The sequence below is a fragment of the Triticum urartu genome, chromosome 2 (genome assembly GCF_003073215.2).
Source record: "Triticum urartu cultivar G1812 chromosome 2, Tu2.1, whole genome shotgun sequence".
Lineage (NCBI taxonomy): Eukaryota > Viridiplantae > Streptophyta > Magnoliopsida > Poales > Poaceae > Triticum > Triticum urartu.
The window spans coordinates 361,293,434-361,315,425 of record NC_053023.1 but is presented as its reverse complement, the minus strand read 5'-3'; positions in this window follow the sequence as shown (position 1 = coordinate 361,315,425).

Below are 21,992 nucleotides of genomic sequence, written 5' to 3'. Positions count from 1 at the left end.
CTCCGAATACACCACGGAAGAATTTGAATACAAGGATAGTGTCCGACCCTGCAAAATAAGTTCCACATACCACCGCAAAGAGAATAATATTTCCGCAAATCTAATTTGCTGACTTGTTTTGGCAACACGACCTTATGCCATGGCCCGGTGATTATTCGAACCATTTCCTTTAACTAGCCCCGCACATAACGCGAGGCAGTTTTTGACACGTCTTGTCAAAGCAGAGATCGTGTCCCCTTATCACGGGATTCTCATCAATATGGGCGTGGGTAACCCAACCGCGCCATCGATTACGACACTTGGGGGATAAGCGAGTTTTACCAGGCTAGTGGGGGTGCATAGTTTCGGCCGCCCATATAAAGGGACAATGATTCACCTTTTCATCCACGCCTTCTTCCTCCTTTGCTCATCCACTTTCGCACACTCGAGCTCCAGCGCCCAAGTCCGCATTTCCCACCTCAACCCTCTCCAACCATGTCCGGAGCGGGAGGCAGGTGGATGGTCTCCTCCGTCACGGAGGGACACATCAAGAAGCTGAGGAGAGCCGGATACCTGCCCGACGACATCGCGCACCGGCTCCCAGAAGAGGGGCAGCTCATCCCCACCCCCAGGCCCCATGAGAGGGTAGTGTTCCTTACCCATTTTCTTCGCGGACTGGGATTCCCTCTCCACCCATTCGTCCGGGGGCTCATGTTCTACTACGGCCTGGATTTCCACGATCTGGCCCCGAACTTCATCCTCAACATCTTGGTGTTTATCGTCATGTGCGAGGCCTTCCTCCGCATCAAGCCCCACTTCAGCTTATGGCTGAAGACCTTCAATGTCAAGACGAAGGTAGTGAGCGGCCGCCAGGCGGAGTGCGGAGGCGCCATGGTGGGCAAGATGCCCAACGTCACATGGCTCGAGGGCTCCTTCATGGAGACCATAAAGGGGTGGCAATCGGGGTGGTTCTACATCACCGAGCCGCGTGACCCTAAATGGGCAGCGGCCCCAGAGTTCCGATCTGGCTTCCCCACGCAACTCACCTCCTGGCAAGAGAAGGGCCTGTCTTGGGGTAGTTCGGGAGAGCTGACCGGACTCCAAACATGTATTCAAAACATGGTGAACAAGAAGCTCAAACTCGTCAACGTAGTCCAGGTCATGCTCATCCGCTGGATCCTCCCGTGCCAACAACGGGCTTTCAACTTGTGGGAGTTCGACCCGGCCCAGCACCGAACTCTGAATAGGCTCTTCGACACAACTCACGAAGATGCCTGGAAGGTGCTATTCAAGAGTGCCGAGGTTTCCCCTCCCACTACCGAGGACAGCGGATTCTGCGCGAAGCGCCAAGCCAGCGCGGTAAGCTGTTTTACCTCTCATAGGATACTTGTTTTTCATAGTTTGACTCTATGCGGGATCTAAGCTCCCGTACCTTTGACAGGACTGGCAGGAGACGGCCGGACAGATCGACTGTCAGGCTCCTTTGCCCGAAGGCCCAGCTGACGCTCTCCTGGCAAAGATGCTGACTCCGGCTCCTTACACGGTGCCGGAGAAGACCAAGAAGGCCAAGGGAACCCGAAAGAGTTCGCGACGCCAGGCGTCATCGGACTCACCGTCCGATGACTCTGCGGCACACTCCTCCCCCGAAGACGAGGAGGAAGAAGAAGATGCTCCCCCTCCAGGCGGGGAGACAAGAAAAGGAAGGCCGCCCCAACTGGGGGGGCCGAAGGGTCCAAGAAGGGAAGGACTCTCCTTCCGGACTGTTCCACCGCCGTCGCCGAAGGCGAAGACGAGTGGTTGCCCAGGTCCAAGCCCCTGGGGAGGTCGTAAGTATTTGGATACCAGAGTAGCTCATAGCATTCCTTTGTCACACTGCTTTCCCTAACACCGAATATGATTATGCAGGCTGCCACGAGCCCGTATCGATGTATCGTCGGATGGCTCCCTGGGCTCGTCGGATATGGATAGCGATCCATTTCCGACCGCCACCTCCCCTTGCCCTGCAGACGACGCCGAGGTATTGTCTCAAGAGGCACCGGGTCGAGGGGAGACAGTCCTGGAGGCGCCTCAAGGCGACCTTCCGGACTCCGGGGGCAGAGGGGACAAGGCCCCTGAGGGCTCCGAGTTCGGCCCTCAGCCGAACACCGCGCCGGAACCTCCAGTGGTTCTGGACTCGGGCAGGCGGCCTCCTTCCAAGAGGGGCGAGATGCCTGTGTCGGTGACCTCTGTCCATCCAGAGGCGTTGGACAATCTGCTGGGAGTGCTTCGTAGCGCTTCCATCGACGAGGAGCAAGGTACTATTATGAGTGCGGTGGTCCAGAAGGTAGGTTCAGTCCGCCAAGAGCGGATTGACTGAAGCCTATGCCAGCCTTCTAACAGGCTTTGAGGTAAGTATTTAAAATATAGGAAAAATATTACCGCATAGACAGTACCATAACAGAGGATCAAACAATATCGCAGGAGTCTAATATAAGTATGTCAATATGCATATGCAGGCTTCGCTGTTGGCATCTGCCGCACTGACTGCGGAGGTCGCCGCACTGAAGTAGGACCTTAAAGGGTCCAAGGACGAGCTCGGCCTTGCCAAGAGGCAGCTTGAGGAGAACAAAGGTAAGTAATACCTAGTTTATGGATATGTATAAAAAGAATGCGATTACAAAATGACGGGATCATCATGAATTTGCCAGGGGCCACGACCGAAGTGGCGACCCTAAGGCAAGTGATGTCCGAGGCTAAAGATAAAGCGGCCAAGGAGCGCATCGAGTGGGAAAGGCATGAGGCTCGGGTGGGCGAGGTGCAGCAAGAGCTCTAGGCTCTCGTGATGAAGCACGAGGCGTTGGATCTTGACTCAAAGACGCGAGAGTCTGAGCTTGCCGCGGCCCTCGAGAACGCAAAAATGCCAAGGCCGAAGCCCAAAAGGCCCTCCAGGAGATTGACGCGATGAAGAAAATAGCGGCGGGTAAGGCATTCTATATGCAAAGCAAGCATGCGAAAGTAAATTACCTATTACTTATCCGAATCCAGAGCTCTCCAGGAGCATCCGCAGATTTGCCTCGCAGCGTGTCGGATGCCGCACAGTTTTACCAGGCCGAGGAGGGAAGCTCAACGGAGAAGCTATTCTGGTCTCAGTATACTTGGACCGAACACCCGATGCCTATGAGCGACCAGCTGAAGCAGCTAGTCGAGCTACACAAAGCGGCCGAACAGGCCATGAAGGGCTTTATAGTCCGGCTGTGGCCTGGCAACGCCCTTCCGAACAGCTACTTCATCCTGGTGAGGCGGCTTGTGGACGCTTGCCCACGGCTGGAAGTCGTCAAGCGGTCTGTCTGCATCGAAGGTGCACGCCGGGCTTTCGCCCGCATGAAGGTGCAATGGGCCAAGCTAGACGCCGTGAAGCTGATCAAGGAAGGACCGCCGTAGGGCAAGGAGCATCGCACCCCCGAAATTTATTATGAGGGTGTCCTGAAGGGTGCCTGTCTTGTAGCAGACGAATGTTCAAAGGATGTAATATTTGAGTAAACTTTCTCGTGTGATCCTGTATGATGAAAACTTGTTTCATATGCGCTATGCAACGCTTGTTTGAATTTAAAATATTACCTTCTGTTTGGCTGTTTATCCAATCTGAGAGATGGCTAGTCCTCGGCTTCTGCCCCCATGCCGCGAGTGCTGGGGTGTTCGGGATGAATCTGAGCACTCTTGTTCCCATTTTTGGGTCCTTCGAGGGAGGTGCTCAGCACGGCGAACAAGGCAACCGGACTAATAATGCTTTATCACTCTCACTTAGCCATAGAATTCTATAATTTTAAATTTCAGCGAAGCCCCTGGTATTCGGAAGGCCGAATTCGGGGCGCGATACACGCCTTTAAGCCGGACATGACCGGCTCCTCGCTCTAAGCGACATAAGTCTTTAGGGACTCGAAACCTCTCCGAACAGCGACCAGTCTCTCGCCTTATCATGGCAGTCAGTTTTAGCTTTCTATACTGAGGTGCTTAACCCAGCAGAACCGGGGCACAATCGCAATAGTTCTCCTAGCGCTACCTTAGCCGATAGAGCGGAACGTAAGGTACCAAAACATAGGAGCCGGGTAAACCCAACATTTGACCAAAGACATGATTCGGAGCTTATGCATATAATGCTATAAGTTCGGGGTGCCGCACTTGTGAAAGTGTTCGGACTTCTCACACCATATTGTGGGGTACTTAAGCCCCTGGTGTATTGGCCGTACCAAAGTGTACGGTTGCAAGGCGTTATTAATGAACGCATATATATAACAAGAATGCAATAATAGTCGTAATGTTATGCATTGTTTATTCAAAAGGGTGCGTTACAGCAGAATGATACAAATAGCGATAAGCAAAAAGTAGGACTATGTCCCTTCCAAGGGCATGCTGAGGAATAGTATTAAAGCAAATATTTCACTCGTTATCGTAATCCACCTGGGAATTCCGTGGTGTGACGTAGCTTTCTGCCTCCTTGGTTGCTGCATCATGTGTTCGGCAATCATGCTACCGGACAGGGTTTCCAGAGATTAAAGTCCTGAAAAGAGAAAAATAACGAAGCGGGAAGCCCCTAGTGCGGTTTAAGCCGCGTCTTGGGGCGTGCCGTAGTTGTGCCTCCCTCCCCACCTGTGCCCATGGTATTTTTAATGCTTAATTATGTACGCATGGCACGGATTTCGCCGTTTGGCTGGGACTGGGGTGGGGGCCGCATTGCTACGCGAGCTTAGATCGTGCCAGGCGGTCTAGTTGCCGATTACTCCGAGCGCGCTTGAAGGTGTCCAGGTCTTGAAATGCCGAACTGGTGGATTGCCTTGAGAAGCTGCTTTGTGATTCTGCTGCGAGGGCTGCAGTGTGCTCCTCCGTTCGGAGAGCGCGCTCTGTGTTTCCATTAACTTTAATAACCCCACGAGGTCCTGGCATCTTGAGCTTGTGGTATGCATAATGCGGTACCACATTGAATCTCGCAAATGCGGTTCGCCCGAGCAGTGCATGATAACCACTGCGGAACGGGACTATATCGAAGATTAATTCTTTGCTTCGGAAGTTATCCAGGGATCCGAAGATCACTTCTATTGTAATTGAGCCTGTGCAATGGGCCTCTACACCTGGAATGACGCCTTTAAAGGTTGTTTTTGTGGGTTTGATCCTTGAGGGGGTCTATACCCATTTTGCCCACTATGTCCTGATAAAGCAGGTTCAGGCTGCTGCCGCCATCCATAAGGACTCGAGTGAGGTGAAATCCATCAATGATTGGGTCTAGGACCAGTGTGGCGAATCCGCCATGACGGATACTAGTGGGGTGGTCCCTGCGGTCGAAGGTGATCGGACAGGAGGACCATGGGTTGAACTTTGGGGCGACTGGCTCCAACGCATATACGTCCCTGAGCGCACGCTTCCGCTCCCTCTTGGGGATGTGGGTTGCGTATATCATGTTCACCGTCCGCACTTGTGGGGGGAACCTCTTCTGTCCTCCGGTGTTCGGCTGCCAGGGCTCTTCCTCGTCATCGCTATGTGGCCCCTTATCTTTGCCTTCGGCAATTAACTTGCCGGCCTGCTTGAACACCCAACAATCCCTGTTGGTGTGGTTGGCTGGCTTGTCAGGGGTGCCGTGTATTTGACACGAGCGATCGAGTATACAGTCCAAACTGGATGGGCCCGGAGTGCTTCTTTTGAATGGCTTTTTCCGCTGACCGGGTTTAGAGCCTTTGAATCCGGCATTGACTGTCGTATCTTCAGTATTATCGCTGTTAATGCGACGCTTATGTTTGTTGCGATGTGACCTGCTATTACCGTCCTTGGTATCCAAAGTACCATGGTTCTTTGACATATTGTTAATGCGAGCCAGCCAGCTATCTTCTCCCGCACAAAAGCGGGTCATGAGTGTCGTGAGGGCTGCCTTAGATTTCAGCTTTTCCTGACCAAGGTGCCAGGCTAGCCACTCGTCGCGGATGTTGTGTTTGAAAGCTGCTAGGGCCTCTGCATCCAGACAGTCGACGATTTGATTTTTCTTTGTTAGGAACCATGTCCAAAATTGCCAGGCTGATTCTTCTGGCTGCTGAATTATGTGGCTCAAGTCATCGGCGTCTGGTGGTCGCACATAAGTGCCCTGAAAGTTGTCGAGGTGCGGCTTCCAGATCTTCCTAACAACTAATGGACTCTACTGGCAAGTTGTTAAGCCAATGCCGCGCTAGTCCTTTGAGCTTTAGTGGGAGGTATTTGATGGCGTGTAAGTCATCGCCGCGGGCCATGTGGATGTGGAGGAGGAAATCCTCGATCCATACCGCAGGATCTGTTGTGCTGTTGTATGATTCAATATTTATGGGTTTGAAACCCTCTGGGATTTGATGATCCATTACTTCGTCTGTGAAGCATAGGGGGTGTGCGGCGCCTCTGTATTGGGCTATATCGCGACGCAGCTCGAATGGGTCTTGCCCGCTGTGTTCGGCCCGGCAGGATTGACTTTTACTGTATCCGGCGTGACGTTTATCGTCTCGCATAGTGGCGCGCCCTCGTGATCCGTAGATCGATCTTGCATGTTTTGCTTTGTCCTCCAATACGTCTCGCAGGTCTGGCGTATTTCCCCATGCCTTTTTATTTGAATGGCGCCGGGGTGCAGGCTGAGTTTTTGGCTGGAATGCATCTCTATCACGGCCACGAGGTGGCCGATCAGCCGCGTCGTACGCTTGTTCCTCCAGTCGGGGTAGCAACCTGCATTTTGGGTAACTCTTGGAGGGGCGTTCGAGTTTATATTCCTCGGCCGCCAGGACTTCGGTCCATCTGTCAGTTAGCAGATCTTGATCAGCTTGAAGTTGCTGCTGCTTTTTCTTAAGGCTATTTGTCGTGGCTATAAGCCGGTGCTTGAAGCGCTCTTGTTCAACGGGATCCTCTGGCACGACGAATTCGTCATCGCCGAGGCTTGCCTCGTCTTCGGAGGGGGGTATGTAATTATCATCCTCCGCCTCTCCATCTGCCGCTTTCTCAGAAGGGCTGGCTCCTCCATTCTCCTGCTCTAAATCTTGCTGGAGGGGATTGTTGTTGTCTTCGGCACTATCCGGAGTGTTATTATCTCCTGTGCCGGTATCACCACTTTTTCTTTGGCGGGACTTAGAGTGCCGCCGCTGACGTTGGCGCTTGGGTTGCTTCTTGGAGGGGTCATCCTCCGCTGTCCCGTCGCCATTGCCTTCTTTGGGTGTGTCCACCATGTATATATCGTATGATGAGGTGGCTATCCAGCGCCCTGTGGGCAGTGGTTCATCTTCATCTCCCGCATCGTCATCCATACCGTCGATGTCTTCGGAGTCAAAGTCGAGCATGTCGGTTAAGTCATCGACAGTGGCTACTAAGTGGGTGGTGGGCGGGCCGCGAATTTCTTCGTTCGCATCCCAATCCTGCCAGACATAGTTCGCCCAGGATCCTCCTGACAAGGAGAGAGACCTTAACGAGTTCAGTATGTCGCCAAAGGGCGAGTGCTGAAAAATATCCGCGGAGGTAAACTCCATGATTGGAGCCCAATCGGATTCGCTAGGAATGGGCGCCGGCGGTTCGGAGTCCGTGGCCGGAGAGAGATCCGGCAGTTTGTCAACACGGCTCTCGTGCAGAGTACGGTCGTTGTTCGGCTCGATCGCCGATGAGGGTAAGGCCTCCATGGCGGGGTCCATCCACCCATCCATGGACGGCGCAACTGGCTCCGAATTGAGGGTCGGAGCGGCTGCCGGTGCGATCTCCTCAACACTGTCTGACGGTAGAGCCAAATCATGCTCATCATGAACGTGTGACGCACATGGCGGAGGCTCGAATCCGTCGAAGATCAAGTCTCCGCAGACATCGGCCGTGTAGTTTAAGCTTCCAAACCTGACCTGATGTCCAGGGGCGTAGCTTTCAATTTACTCCAGATGGCCAAGCGAATTGGCCCGCAGTGCAAAACCATCGAATACAAAAATCTGTCCGGGGAAAAAAGTCTCACCGTGGACTACATCGCCATCGATGATCATAGGAGCCATCAAGCCTAATGGCGACGACACAGAGGAACTCTCAATGAAAGCACCAATGTCGGTGTCAAAACTGGCAGATCTCGGGTAGGGGGTCCCGAACTGTGCGTCCAGGCGGATGGTAACAGGAGGCAGGGGACACGAAGTTTTACCCAGGTTCGGGCCCTCTTGATGGAGGTAAAACCCTACGTCCTGCTTGATTAATATTGATGATATGGGTAGTACAAGAGTAGATCTACCACAAGATCAGAGAGGCTAAACCTTAGAAGCTAGCCTATGGTATGATTGTATGTTGTCCTACGGACTAAAACCCTCCGGTTTATATAGACACCGGAAAGGGCTAGGGTTACACAAGGTCGGTTATAAAGGAGGAGATATACATATCCGTATTGCCTAGCTTGCCTTCCACGCCAAGTAGAGTCCCATCCGGACACGAGACGAAGTCTTCAATCTTGTATCTTCATAGTCTAATAGTCCGGCCGAAAGATATAGTCTGGCTGTCCGGAGACCCCCTAATCCAGGACTCCCTCAGTGGGGCTTTTCTCGGGCAGTACGCGCGATAGTTTTTGCGTGGGCGGTTTGACAGAGAGACGAGGAGGGTGAGGGAGTAGTCGATTCAACTTACTTACTGCTGGAAAGGTCAGGTTGTGTGATTTGACGGCGCGTTACTGCTGGAAAGACTTGTGATATGACTACTCACAATAGTCATGAATTACTGGCTCTACGACCGGGGTGATGCCCCCCTTCCGTTCCGCACTCTAATCTGGTGCATGATACGTCGACCCGGATGCGGGCTCTCGCACATGTCGGCGAAGTACGTATGTAGTAAGAAGGAGCAAAGAATCATGCGGTATATATAGTGTATATACTAGTACTACTACTCACATCGGAGGAGTGCGAACCAGGACATCCAACTGAACCAGCAGTGCAAACCACGGCAGCCCAGTGAACCAGCAATAGAATACAATATGGTGATATGGCCATAAAAAACAATGTGCTACGGTCGAGACTGTAGCATGTACAGTACTGCTCCTCTTTGTTTGGATCCCTGAGTTAGAGCTAGTTTGGGTTGAAATAACCTCAAAGTATCCAAACAGGAGGGGTTAGTTTGAGCTAGTTTTCTCTAATCCAGCTAAAAAAACTAGCCTGGTGGAGAGGTTCTAATTAGGTTAGTTCTCCTCAGTCCCACTAAAAGAGAACTAAAAAAATCTTCCCTGCCTGCACCAGATCGCTCCCTCCGCCCCCTTCCCTCGCATGAATCCTCTCTGTTCCCCATCAGGCCACCCGCCCAAGCGTCGCTCTGCCGCTCGCCCTCTCTCTCCTGCGGCTGCCCTCTCCCTCCAGCCTCCGAAGCTCGCCCCGCTCACCCTTCACTAGTCGTTTTCTCCCTCTGTCATGCGCGGCGGCGGTGCATCTACCTGGGAGGTCGCGAGAGGGGTGAGTTTGTTCGTTCCTTCTCTGTCTCACAGCCATATCATTGATCTTGCTCGCTCTAGCGCTAATTCTGATTAGGAAAAGTAGATCCTGATTAAACCTGGTATAGATTTGTGGTGCATGCATGGAATTTTTTGATGCTGCTTGAGGAGGTAATAAATCTTTGTAGAGGCCCAAAGATTCAGTTCGCCTTTCTAGGTATTTCAGTTTCAGGCTTGCATTATTTCTAGAGGCCCAAAGAATCATTTCACCTTTCTAGGTATTTCATTTTCAGGCTTGCATTGTTTCTAGAGGCCCAAAGGTTCGGTTCGCAGTCGCCGGCAAGCCGCCCTGCTACCCATGCCGGTGTCGACCTCAACTCGCAAGCGCCAGCGTCGGAAGGGTTCCCGGGGGCTGGGCTCTACAGAGCCTTCCTACAGAGCGACGATGACGAGCTCCTCCCTGGGTGCGTGAGGGGCTTCGGGCTCCCTCCCTATCATGAATGACTTTCGTGATGTGTTAGCTCATGCTTTGTCTCACGGAGTGTATTTTTTGTGAAGCTTGATTGATGACTTGTATGTTTAAGTGTGATATCTCATTTGTATGGACAAAGTAAAATTTATGACGTTTTACATGCTTGATTTGTAAAGATGGTTCATTATGTCAATTGTGAGAGGGAGGAGACCACACAAGATCCGGCTACACCAAATCCGGCAGGAAATAGGGTCCAAAGTAGTCAAATGATTGAGAAAGAGCATTTATTGTCAATCTAACCCTGCCATCCATAGACCTCTTTGGTTAGAGTTAGTTCAGGGTTAGAATCTAACTCTAACCTCTAACTGAGTTTGAGTTCTCCTCGTCTCAGTTCATCGCCATCATACTTTCCCCATTCCTGTGTTTTAGGTCATGTCATTTTTTATAAATGTGTTATGTCCAAAATTTAATGAATGTGCTCCGGTTTCTATGAAAATAATCTGGTTTCATGTAGTAATTCATATATTTATTTATTCTTCTGCAGGGGGTTTGCACGTAATTCGTGAGGTCTGAAATGTAAAGTACCCCAGCATATGCTCCGAGTCATGCATGCACTACGACCCAGATGCTCTATGTCCCACATGTCGGCGAAAGGGAACACATGGAAATAGCCTAGGAGTACATATAGGAGGATAAATGCGTGAAAAAATATGTACTGTGAAGCGTAGCTGCGGTTCAAAAAGGAGACCTAAAGTGATGACAGGTATAGGTCGCACACACCCAAGTTGTGGTACTAGACATATGACTACTTTTACCCTAAAAAAAGAGGTACGAGTGCTCAGTACTCCTATTCTATCAACATGAGTCTCATCTGACAACAGCGCCCATGCTACAACTAGCTCTTCTCCCTCATTTCTCTCTTCTAATTCTAAACTCAGCCGACGCGCGGTGGGCGGGGTGGGGATTTGCCGATGGTCGGTTTGCTCAACTGAGGGGGTACTATACTAATAAAACATTATGGCCATGAGGCGTTGCAGTGCTGGTTATAAGAGGCAAGAAGAAGAGATGCACCCATCGATGACGTCCACCTCCTCGACTCAGGGCGCCGGCCCACCGAACAGTGGCTGTCGGATGTGGGGTTCCAGAAAACCCTTAAGGTTCGAACACTGGGGTGCGCGTGAAGTCTTTTCCTCCCACCGATCTACGCCCTAGCTCGCTAAGATCTCGCGGACGAACTCGACGAACTCGCAACACAGAAAGACACAAGATTTATACTGGTTCGGGCCATCGTTGTGGTGTAATTCCCTACTCCAGTGTGGTGGTGGTGGATTGCCTCTAGGGCTGATGATGAACAATATAATGGGAAGAACGGCCTCCTGAGGTTGAGGTGTTCTTGTGCTTGGCTAACTTGTGTGTGTGGGGATGATCTTCTGGCCCCCTCCGAGATGAGGTCCCTCCCCTAGCTATGGTGGTGGCTAGTCCTATTTATAGAGGCCCTGGTCCTCTTCCCAAATATTGAGCGGGAAGGGAGCCAAGAACGGTGGGCTAATTTGACGGGGGGCAGCTAGTACAAGCCATCCTGACAAAAGTGGTCTTCGCCTGCCAAAGGCTCTGGTGGTGACGCCGTCTTGGGCTCCACGACGACCTCCGTCTTGCCGTCCTTCTGGTCCTGGTCTTGTTGCACCGATATGGCAACCTTTGCCTGATGCCTCGGTACTCCTTGTCTGCACTGGCCTCCTTAGCACCAAAGAGGAAACAATGACGTTGCGCGCGCTGGCGCCCGCCTGGTGTCAATCGTCATGGCTCATGTCTCGAGAGCCTCGTGAGGTTTGCCTCACCTTGACATCTCTGCTCCTCGTGAGACTGCCCGACTAGGCCACTCCAGAGGAGGTCTTGTGTCATCCGCCTCACGAGGTTTGGCCCCTCGCGAGGGTCTTGGATGCCTTGTTGATGAAGATGGGTCGTACGGCCTGCTGGCTTAGCCACGCAGCGGGCCGCAGGCAGGCAAGTCTGGGGACCCCCATCTCCAGAACGCCGATAGTAGCCCCCGGGCCCAAGGTGCACTCGGGCTTGGCTTCGTGGCAAAGCCAAGGGTCAAGTACGGAGCACCACGGGCCCCCAAAAGCCTGCGGCCTCGTTTGACGCGTGGCGGTTGATTGGACGTGGGCGTCTCCGCTTCCCCACGCTGCCTTTGAATCTGCTTGACTATGCGGCCCCCACCTCTTACTCTGTTATTCTTCCTTCGCCACGCCTGGCTCTTCCAATCTCCCTGATTCCTCGAGGTCCTGCTCCGTCCTCCCAATCTCACTTGCCCTCCGCCCGCTTCACCGCCATGACGCCGAAACAAGCCGAGAAGGGGTAGAAACCTCTATCCTCGCCAACTGCGCCTCCATCCTTCAAGCCGGCGCTTGGCCGGCCCCGGGTGCTCAACGACCAAGCCATGGACAAGGTGCGCCCCATGCTTGCCTCCAGTTTCAACGAGTGGGGAGAGACGGTGTCTTGGCCCGCGTCTTGCTCTCGCATGGCTCGGGCAGTCACCGAGGTTCCGATCTTCATCGAGGCCCTCTAGGCTAGCCTGATTCCTCCCTTCTCCGCCTTCTTCAACGCGGTGCTCGAGCATTATCAGATCCACATACTCCATCTCAACCCTCAATCTGTGACCCTTCTTGCCATCTTTGCCTTCTTGTGCGAGGCCATGGTGGGGATCGCTCCTTTCGTTGCACTCCTCCGCCACTTCTTCTCGTTGCATCTCACCGGTCCCCAACAGAGCTCGGGGTGCGTGGGCTTCCAGGCCGTGGCGGCGACGGCAGGCGTGGGGATCGACTTCGAGATTCCTTCATCCACGAGCGAGTTCCGTACACGATGGGTGTTTGTTGACGCCGGCGTGCTCAACCCTATGCTCCAACCGGTGGGGCCTGCTATTCCAAACTCCGACTGGGGTCATCAGAAGCTCACGAGCCCCTGCCTTGCCCCTGTCTGGGCCAGGCTGAGGTGGTTGAAGGACCTCGGCATGACTGCGCCCATGGTGGTGAGGGAGTTCATCAGGCGTCGAGTCGCTCCACTTCAGCGCCACTCCCGCCCGATGTGGGACTTGCTCCGTAGCCAGGACACCATGAGGTTTCAGGAGGAGGGGCTTCCTCTTGCGGCACGGCAAACAGTGCTCACGGTCCTATCAGGTGTCCCTCTGCTGGATGAGATTCCCAGGAACATCTGCCTGTTGTACCGCTGTGAGAACAAAGTCACATTTGCCGCAAGCATGCCTTCCTTTGATGAGTGGGGGCTGCGCCCAATCGGCTTGATGGGGCCCGCGAGAACCCCGTCATCGTGGTCCCCCTCCTTGCCACTGGTGCCGAGCTCGCCCCAGGTGATGGTGCGGGGGGGGGGGGCGAGCTCCGACGGGGTAGGCGTCTCAAGTGTCGTGGAGCACATGACGGGCGGTGATCCGGGGGCGTCATCCTCGGGGGCCTGCGACCCCCCTCCTGAGGCGTTGGTTGCTGAGGAGACGCGGCATGCGGCTCCTGAGGCTGAGGCTCCAGGAGCCTCGGGAGGTTGCAGTGAGAGGGCACAGGGCTGTTCGCCACGATCGGGCTCCCCTAAAGCCATCCCTCTTGGTTCTTCTTCGGCTCCGCTGCGCACCGGCCTTCACGTCCAGCGCTTTGGTCGTCTTTGTGTGGACTTTGAGGAACTCCGCAAGAGGAAGGGATCCCCCAGCGGCAGCAATATCTTTGGGCCGTGGAAGCGCCGGAAGTACATCGCCATTGACCCGTAAGTATCTTATTAATGTGGCTTCTTGTGTGTGGTCTTCTCATCCTGACGTCTGTCCTCCAAGGCTCCTTCCGCTGAAGCTGTTGTGTCTTCTGAGAGGCGGCCTCCTCCTTCATCAATTCCCCCATCGGCCTTGAGCGTTCCTGGCCTACCTGCCGCCCCTGGCACAAGGTCGGTTGGGGGAGCGTCACGCCTTCATGGCGTGCTGAGTCCTCGACTTGGTCGCCCCTCCCCATGGTCCGGTGCGGAGCTCGGCGGGCGTGCCCAGGGCTCCTCCTTTGCTCATGAACAGGTGCTGGCTAACCTCGATCTTCGGTTCCTCTTCAAGCGCTGAGCTCCGATCAGCTTGGGCTCCTCGCGAGGACGGGCTAACGTCAGGCGCGGCGCCAGCCCCCAGCCCCCCGCTGGGAGGTAGCGCGCCACTTGATGCTCCGTCCGCTGCCCCCGAGGGAGAGGACGAGGCAGGTCGAGCGTTCGAGCTCGAGCGCGGGCGGAGCGTAGTTCATCATGAGCTCTTCCAGGAGGCGATGGGCACAATGAGCCGCCTCGGTGAAGAGCTCGCTAGTTTTGATTCGCGTCTTGAGGCTGAAGGTCTCCGGCTGGTGGAGGAGTAGCACAAGCTGAGGGTGGCAATCAACCTCGGTCGCTATCAGGGCGACCTTGAGAATGCGAAGGCCGAGGCTCCCTTAAGATCGCCCATGAAGCGCGCTCGCGAGCCTTGGAAGAGGATCGCGAGTCCCATCACCGTCGCGAGGCTGTGGAAGAGCGCACGTGGGGGCTCCAGGCCTAGAGCGCGTCCCTTGAGCAGCAGGTGGAGGCGCGCGGGGCCGCTCTTGCATCGCTGAGGGGGACGCCCTCGAAGGAAGAGGAGGTCCGAAAGCGCGAGGAGGCATTGGCACTGGAAGCTGTGGAGCGCAGCCTCGAGCTCGAGCAACTGGAGACGAGGGAGCGTCAAGTTGCTCAAGCAGAAGACGCCGTCGGGGCCCATGAGGCCGGAGTCAAGGAGGAGATCAATCGCCGGGTGGCCGAGATTCGCACAAATCTAGAGGGCAGGTACGACCTGAAGCTGAAGCTCGCGGGTCTGGAGGATGCGGGAACGGCCGCCGCCCTCAGGCAGGTTGGATGAGGCCGAGAGGCGTGCGGAGGCCATAGTCGCCGCCCTGGTTACGGCGCAGGCGGACTTGGACTCCGCCCACACCGAGCCGCTTTCCCTCCGGAAATGAGTTGATGATGCCGAGGCCGTCGCACGACAAAATAGGGAGGAAGTGCTCCAGCGCCGGACGCTAGAGCACGAGCATGCTCCTATGCTTCAAGACCTCCGGAACAAGGCCAACACCGCCCTGGGTCACATCTGCGACGAGAATGCCCCGGACCCTCACTCGAATGACTATGCCAGCCACCTGACCTTCTTCACTGAGGTGGTGACGCGCCTGGAGGCTCGATCTGCCAGAGCTCGCTAGCTTGTGGAGGAGAGGGGTCGTGGCCTGCTTAAGCGCGCCTTCTCCTGTGTCTTCAGCCACCTTCTAAATGCTGACCCCAACTTCGATTTTGACGCCGCCATTGCTCCCGTACCCACAGCCGTCCGGGGTGACCTAGCGCGTTGGGTAGACGACAATGTGGACGCGTTGGTCAGGTCCTTCACCTCGGAGGATGACGCGGTGGTGGTCGTCACAGACGAAGGTGACGTGGTCGATGACGGTGATGGGGGCGTCGCCGACGGCGGCGACGAAAAAGACGATGACACGAGTGACGCATTCGCGGGTGATGTAGCGAGTGATATTTCTGGCTGATCCCATGTTCTCCTGTTGTTTCATCCTGCATGCAAAACTCGGGCGTGGCTAAGGGAGTCCTGGATTAGGGGGTATCCGGACAGCCGGACTATATCCTTTGGCCGGACTGTTGGACTATGAAGATACAAGATTGAAGACTTCGTCTCATGTCCGGATGGGACTCTCCTTGGCATGGAAGGCAAGCTAGGCAATACGGATATGTATATCTCCTCCCTTGTAACCGACCTTGTGTAACCCTAGCCCCCTCCGGTGTCTATATAAACCGGGGGGTTTAGTCTGCAGGACAACATACAATCATACCATAGGCTAGCTTCTAGGGTTTAGCCTCTACGATCTCGTGGTAGATCAACTCTTGTAATACTCATATCATCAAGAACAATCAAGCAGGACGTAGGGTATTACCTCCATCAAGAGGGCCCGAACCTGGGTAAACATCGTGTTCCCTGCCTCCTGTTACCATCCGCCTTACGCGCACAGTTCGGGACCCCCTACCCGAGATCCGCCGGTTTTAACACTGACATTGGTGCTTTCATTGAGAGTTCCACTGTGTTGTCACCGTAAGGCTTGATGGCTCCTTCAATCATCGCTAGTGATGCAGTGGAAGGTGAGGTTTTCCTCCCCGGGCAGATTTTTGTATCCGGCGGCTTCACACTGCGGGCCAATTCGCTTGGCCGTCTGGAGCAGATCGAGAGCTACGCCCCTGGCCATCAGGTCAGATTCGAAAACTTGAACTACACGGCCGACATCCGCGGAGACTTGATCTTTGACGGATTCGAGCCCATGTCGGAAGCACCGCACAGTCGCGACGAGCATGACGTAACACTACCGTCGGACGATGTTTGGGAGATCGCATCTGCAACTACTTCGGCTATCAATCCAGAGCAAATTGCGCCATCTGAGAGCGGAGGGATAGACCCCGCCATGGAGGCTGCACTCTCAGTGGCGATAGAGCCGGATACTGACTTTACCCCTTACGAGAGCCGCGTCACCGAACCACTAGATTCTTCTCCGGCCGCGGGCTCCGAGCGACCTGCATCCGCACCCATCGAATCTGATTGGGCGCCGATCATGGAGTTCACCTCCGCGGATATCTTTCAGCACTCACCTTTCGGCGATGTGCTAAATTCATTAAGGTCTCTCTCCTTGTCAGGAGAACCATGGCCAAACTATGTCCGGCAAGAATGGGATGAGGACGAGGAAGAAATTCACTACCCACCCACCACCCACTTAGTATCCACTGTCAACGACTTAACCGACATGCTCGACTTCGACTCTGAAGACATCGACGGTATGGATGACGACGCAGGAGACGAACAGGAACCACCGCCCACAGGGCACCGGACCACCACTTCATCACATGACATATACATGGTGGATACACCCACAGAGGGCAATGGCGAAGAGACAGGGTAGGATGCCCCCTCCAAGCAAACCAAGCGCGGACGTCAGTGGGGCTGCTCTAAGTCCCGCGATAGCAAAAACAACGATAAAAGTGCAAGAGGAAATAATAGTCCAGTCGACTCTAGAAGAAACGACGACTGCACCACTGTACCCTGGTGGCAGAGCATGATCAAGATGCAAATGGCGAACATAGTACGGATCCGGCTTCCGAACACGGTGATGCCAAGGATAAACCTCATCAAACCCCGTCTGGGGAGGAAAACAGTCCGGACGAAGATGCACACATCATCCCGGAAACGCACTTGGAACAAGAGAACCTCCGTAGAAGGCTTATTGCCATAGCGAGGAGCCTGAAGAAATAGAAGCAAAGGCTTAAGGCCGCACAATTTACGCTCAACAGTAGGTGGAACAATGTGCTCGACAAGGAAACAAAGTATGGTGGAAGTTAGCACACAAATAGCTGTCCAAAGCGCAAGCTATTACCGGAATTCGGTGATGAGGCCTTAGAGCCCACACAGCCAAAGAATGATATGGCCAACAGGCTGGACCCGCCACCTTGTGAACGCGATAGAGCAGCTAACAAAGTCGCGCAAAAATCTGGCGCGACTAGATCCATCTATGGATCTAGGAAGCGCGCTACGGTACAAAACCAAAACCGAATACTACAACCGTCCGAACACCATGGCACATCCCAATACAGGGGTGCCGCACACCCCTTATGTTTCACTGATGAGGTGCTGGATCACGAATTCCTAGAAGGATTCAAACCGGTGAACATAGAGGCGTATGACGGGACCACAGACCCTGGAGTCTGGATCGAGGACTTTATCCTCCATATTCATATGGCTCGCAGAGATGATCTCCATGCCATTAAATACTTGCCCCTCAAGCTTAAGGGGCCAGCTCGGCACTGGCTGAAAAGCCTCCCCGAAAACTCAATTGGAAGTTGGGAGGAGCTCGAGGACGCTTTTCGGGCTAATTTTCAATGGACTTATGTCCGACCTCCGGATGCAGACAATTTAAGTCATATAATCCAACAGTCCGGAGAGTCCGCCCGAAAGCTTTGGAACAGGTTCCTCACTAAGAAGAACCAAATCGTCGACTATCCGGACGCCGAAGCCTTAGCAGCTTTTAAACACAGCGTCTGAGACGAAGGTCTCGCCAGACACCTCGGCCAAGAAAAACCGAGAACAATGGCAGCCCTAACAAGCCTCATGACCCGCTTTTGTGCGGGCGAATACAGCTGGTTGGCTCGTAGCAGCACTAGCGAGCCAAGCACATCCGAAGTCAGGGATGGCAATGGTAAACCACGACGCAACAAAAACAAGCGTCGAAATAAAGAAGGTAGCCCAGATAACACGGCGGTAAACGCCGGATTCAGGGGCTCTCGATCAGGTCAGCGGAAAAAGCCTTTCAAGGGCAGCAGAGAAGGACAATCTAGCATAAAGAAAATTCTGGACAAGCTCTGTCAGATTCGCGGCACCCCCGACAAACCTGCAAATCATACCCATAGAGAATGTTGGGTCTTCAAGCAAGCCGGTAAGCTAAACGCTGAATGCAAAGGGGAGGAGACACCAAGTGAAGACGAGGATGAACCTCGCTAGCAAAGCACCAGAGGACAGAAAAAGTTCCCACCAGAGGTTAAAATGGTAAACATGGTCCATGTGACGAAGAGGAGAAGAAAGCATGCACTCTGAGACACACGCGCCATAGAGCCCGTCACCCCTAGGATCAACCCCTGGTTGGCCTACCCGATCACTTTTGATCATAGGGATCACGCGACAAATATCCGGCACGAAGGACTGGTGGCCTTGGTGTTAGACCCAATAATAAACGGGTACCATCTTACCGAGTCCTCATGGATGGCGGCAGTGATCTAAATCTGATATATCAGGACACAGTCCGCAAAATGGGGATAGACCCAACACAAATAAGCCATAGTAATACTACCTTGAAGGGAGTAATACCAGGCCTAGAGGCCCGCTGTGCGGGCTCTCTACTGCTAGAGGTGGTATTCGGTTCTCCCCATAACTTCCGAAGTGAAAGGTTAACTTTCCACGTCGCTCCATTCTGAAGTGGTTATCAAGCACTACTCGGAAGAACGGCTTTCGCTCATTTTAATGCAATACCGCATTATGCTTTTCTCAAGCTAAAAATGCCCAGTCCACGTGGTATCATCACAGTTAGCGGAAATACCGAACGTTTCTTACGTATGGAAGAGGATCCGGTGGCTTGAACAACCGTGAACTAGACGGCCTCACCAACCAGAAAAAATGACAGGTCGTCAAGACCATGGACACGGTCAGACGAGTCCGGCGTTCCATCACATATACATGAGACTGGTTTGATGATCAAACCCTCACAGACGATACTAGGGGCTTCCTGCATGTAATCAGGGCCAGCCCGGCTCATCTTGACTTCTCTTGAATTTTGTTAGTTCATTGATAATAACCAATTCTTCTTTTTTTGGCACGGCAACTTTCACCTAAGTTCTTTCCTTTTACAGATGACAATCGTGCTACACCCGTCCAGGACACGGCACAACGGAGACACAGGCGCATACATGCAGTAGGGACCCGCCCAAAGGTTTATTTTTAGATTAAGACCCTGCATAAACATTTTTTACTGTGTCTTGTTGCTCTCATCCTCCGGATACTCCACACAACCGAGAAGGATGCTGACGTTATTGGCATGTGGCCCCGTCAGGATATTGCACGTACCTGGATACATGGGGTTTATTATTGAGGGCATTGTTTAGCCCAGTATATATTATAAAGACCGAACACCTTAGGGAGTGTTCGGCGTCGTGAGTTTGGCCCTATATGCATCAGCTCCGAATCATGTCTTTGGTCAAATGTTGGGTTTGCCCGGCTCCAACATTTTGGTACCTTACGTTTCGTTATATCAGCTAAGGTAGCATTGGGAGAGCTACTACGATTGTGCCCTGGTTCATCCGGATGAGCACCTCAGTAGAGAAAGCCGAAAATTGACTGTCATGATATAGCGAGAGACTGGTTAACCACTGATGACTCAGCGAAATCTTCGGGATTCCTCCGCATTAATGAAGGGCCGTTTCCCGGTCAGGTACTCACGCGCCCCGTATATGGACGAGCGCAGAAGTACCAGGGGCTATATAGTAGCCCCACCGTCAAACTCCTATGGTAAGTGAAAGTGTTAAAGCAATATAGTCCGATTGCCTCACTCGCTGCGCTATCACCTCCTTAACGGACCAAGACGTTGGATCAAGTGTGGATATGCCTTTCTGCGAAGACCCTCGCATTATATGCGTGGGGGCGGAAGCTGACGACTGCAAACTTTCAGGTTATATACATATATACATAAACAGCCGCACAGGAGGCATCACAATACTTTCGGGAAAAAGTATAAATACAGCCTTGATAATTCAATAAACATTGTTTCTACAATGGGAGTACATGTTACTAGAACATAATATTCTTCGAGCACTGCGCCTCTATCGAACGAGCGCCTTCAAGAACTTCTTCAAAGTAGTGCTCGGCAGCCACTCGGCCTACGACCGAACCCTGTGTCGCAACAGTGGTGGCCTCCATCTCTACCCAGTATGTCTTAACACAGGCAAAGGCAATCCGCGCACCCTCTATGCACGTCGATCTCTTTACAGCATCGATGTGTGGCACAACACCAAGGAATTGTTGCACTAAACTAAAGTAGCTATTCGGCCTTGGCCCTCCCGGCTACAGATGATCCTCAATGGACCTCATGGCAAGTCCAGAAAACCTATGGAGCTCGGCCCACTCGGCAATTCGCTCATTCAATAGCAGCTTCTCCACTTCGTGATCTTTCTGATCCTTGAAGTACTGGGCCGCATCAGCAGCACTTGCGGCCAAATCCACGTAGGCGTCCGCAGAACTCCATAGTCGATCAAAAGGAGCATACTTTGGATCTCTGAATTTAGTCCGCAACAAGAAGGGCTTCCCAGACACGATATCTGCAGCTTGATGCAGCTCCTCCTTCGTCGCTCTACTTTTGGAGCGGGCTTCCTTGGCAGCTACCAGGGCCTTCTCCAGGCCCGTTTCCCTCGCTCGGCTTCCTTCTTCAAGAAGCTGGTAACGGTCAGCGGCATCTTTTAATTCTACAACCATTTTGGCTATTCTTTCCTTGCTCTCGCAATGTGCAGCCTGTTCGGCCCTTAACTCTTCGGCCGCCTTTAGAGCGGCCGCATTGCTACTCCTTGCTTGCTCCTTCGCTCGGGCCAACTGCGCCCGAAGGGTCTCCACGGTGGCAGCTCCATCTGCAGTCACACCATATTAAAGATACTGGCATCATGCTCCTCTTATTATGTGACAATCACCAGAGAAATCACTCACCCTGTGCCTCGTCAAGCCGCTGGTTGACAAGCACGATATTGGCATCGGCCGCATCAAGTTGCCTCTTTAGCTCGGTAAACCCATCAGTTCGGCTAGCCACCGTAGCCTCAGCCACTTGCACATAAGGGCAGTCGGGTTATTACCCGAGAATATGATCCTCGGGTTGCCGCTGTTCTCGACGACATCCAGAGTCTCAGGGGCTACTATTTTTATAGGGCACACCTAACATGTGCAGTACTATCAAAAACACACACTATTTCACATACCTCAAAGCCCTTCAGCAGACTCATAAAGGCTTCGTGCAAACCGCTTTCAGCGGATCAAATACTTTCAATTACCGTACCCATTAGCGTACGATGCGCTTCCGAGACGGCCACTTACCCCAGAAGATCCTTCAGCGCGTCCGACCGTACACTGTACGGTTCGGGACCCTTGCTGCCGCTCTCCTTAGAAGCCAGATACTAGGGATTCCGGGTAGCCAAAGGGTTATCCTCTGGCCTTGGCTGATCCGGAGATATCCTCCGCGACGACACTTCAGGGTCGCCCGCCTCCGGAGGCGGGGTGTCAGGGGGAGGCGTTTTGCTCTCCATCATCTCTGGAAGGAGATCCCCCGAAGACGAACTCTGTCGAGAAGGGCTACAATCCGGACTACAATTTATAAGCATCGGTTATTGTCTTCGGAAGTAAGGTAGGATATTTTCACTATTAAGTACTTTTCTATTACTTACGGCTCGGTAGAGGGCTGATCCCCGTGCGGACATTGTGCGGTGAGAATACCCTCCGAGGCAGGACCCTCTGGCGAAGATTTCTTCTCCCGTTTGGAAACCTTGGTTTCC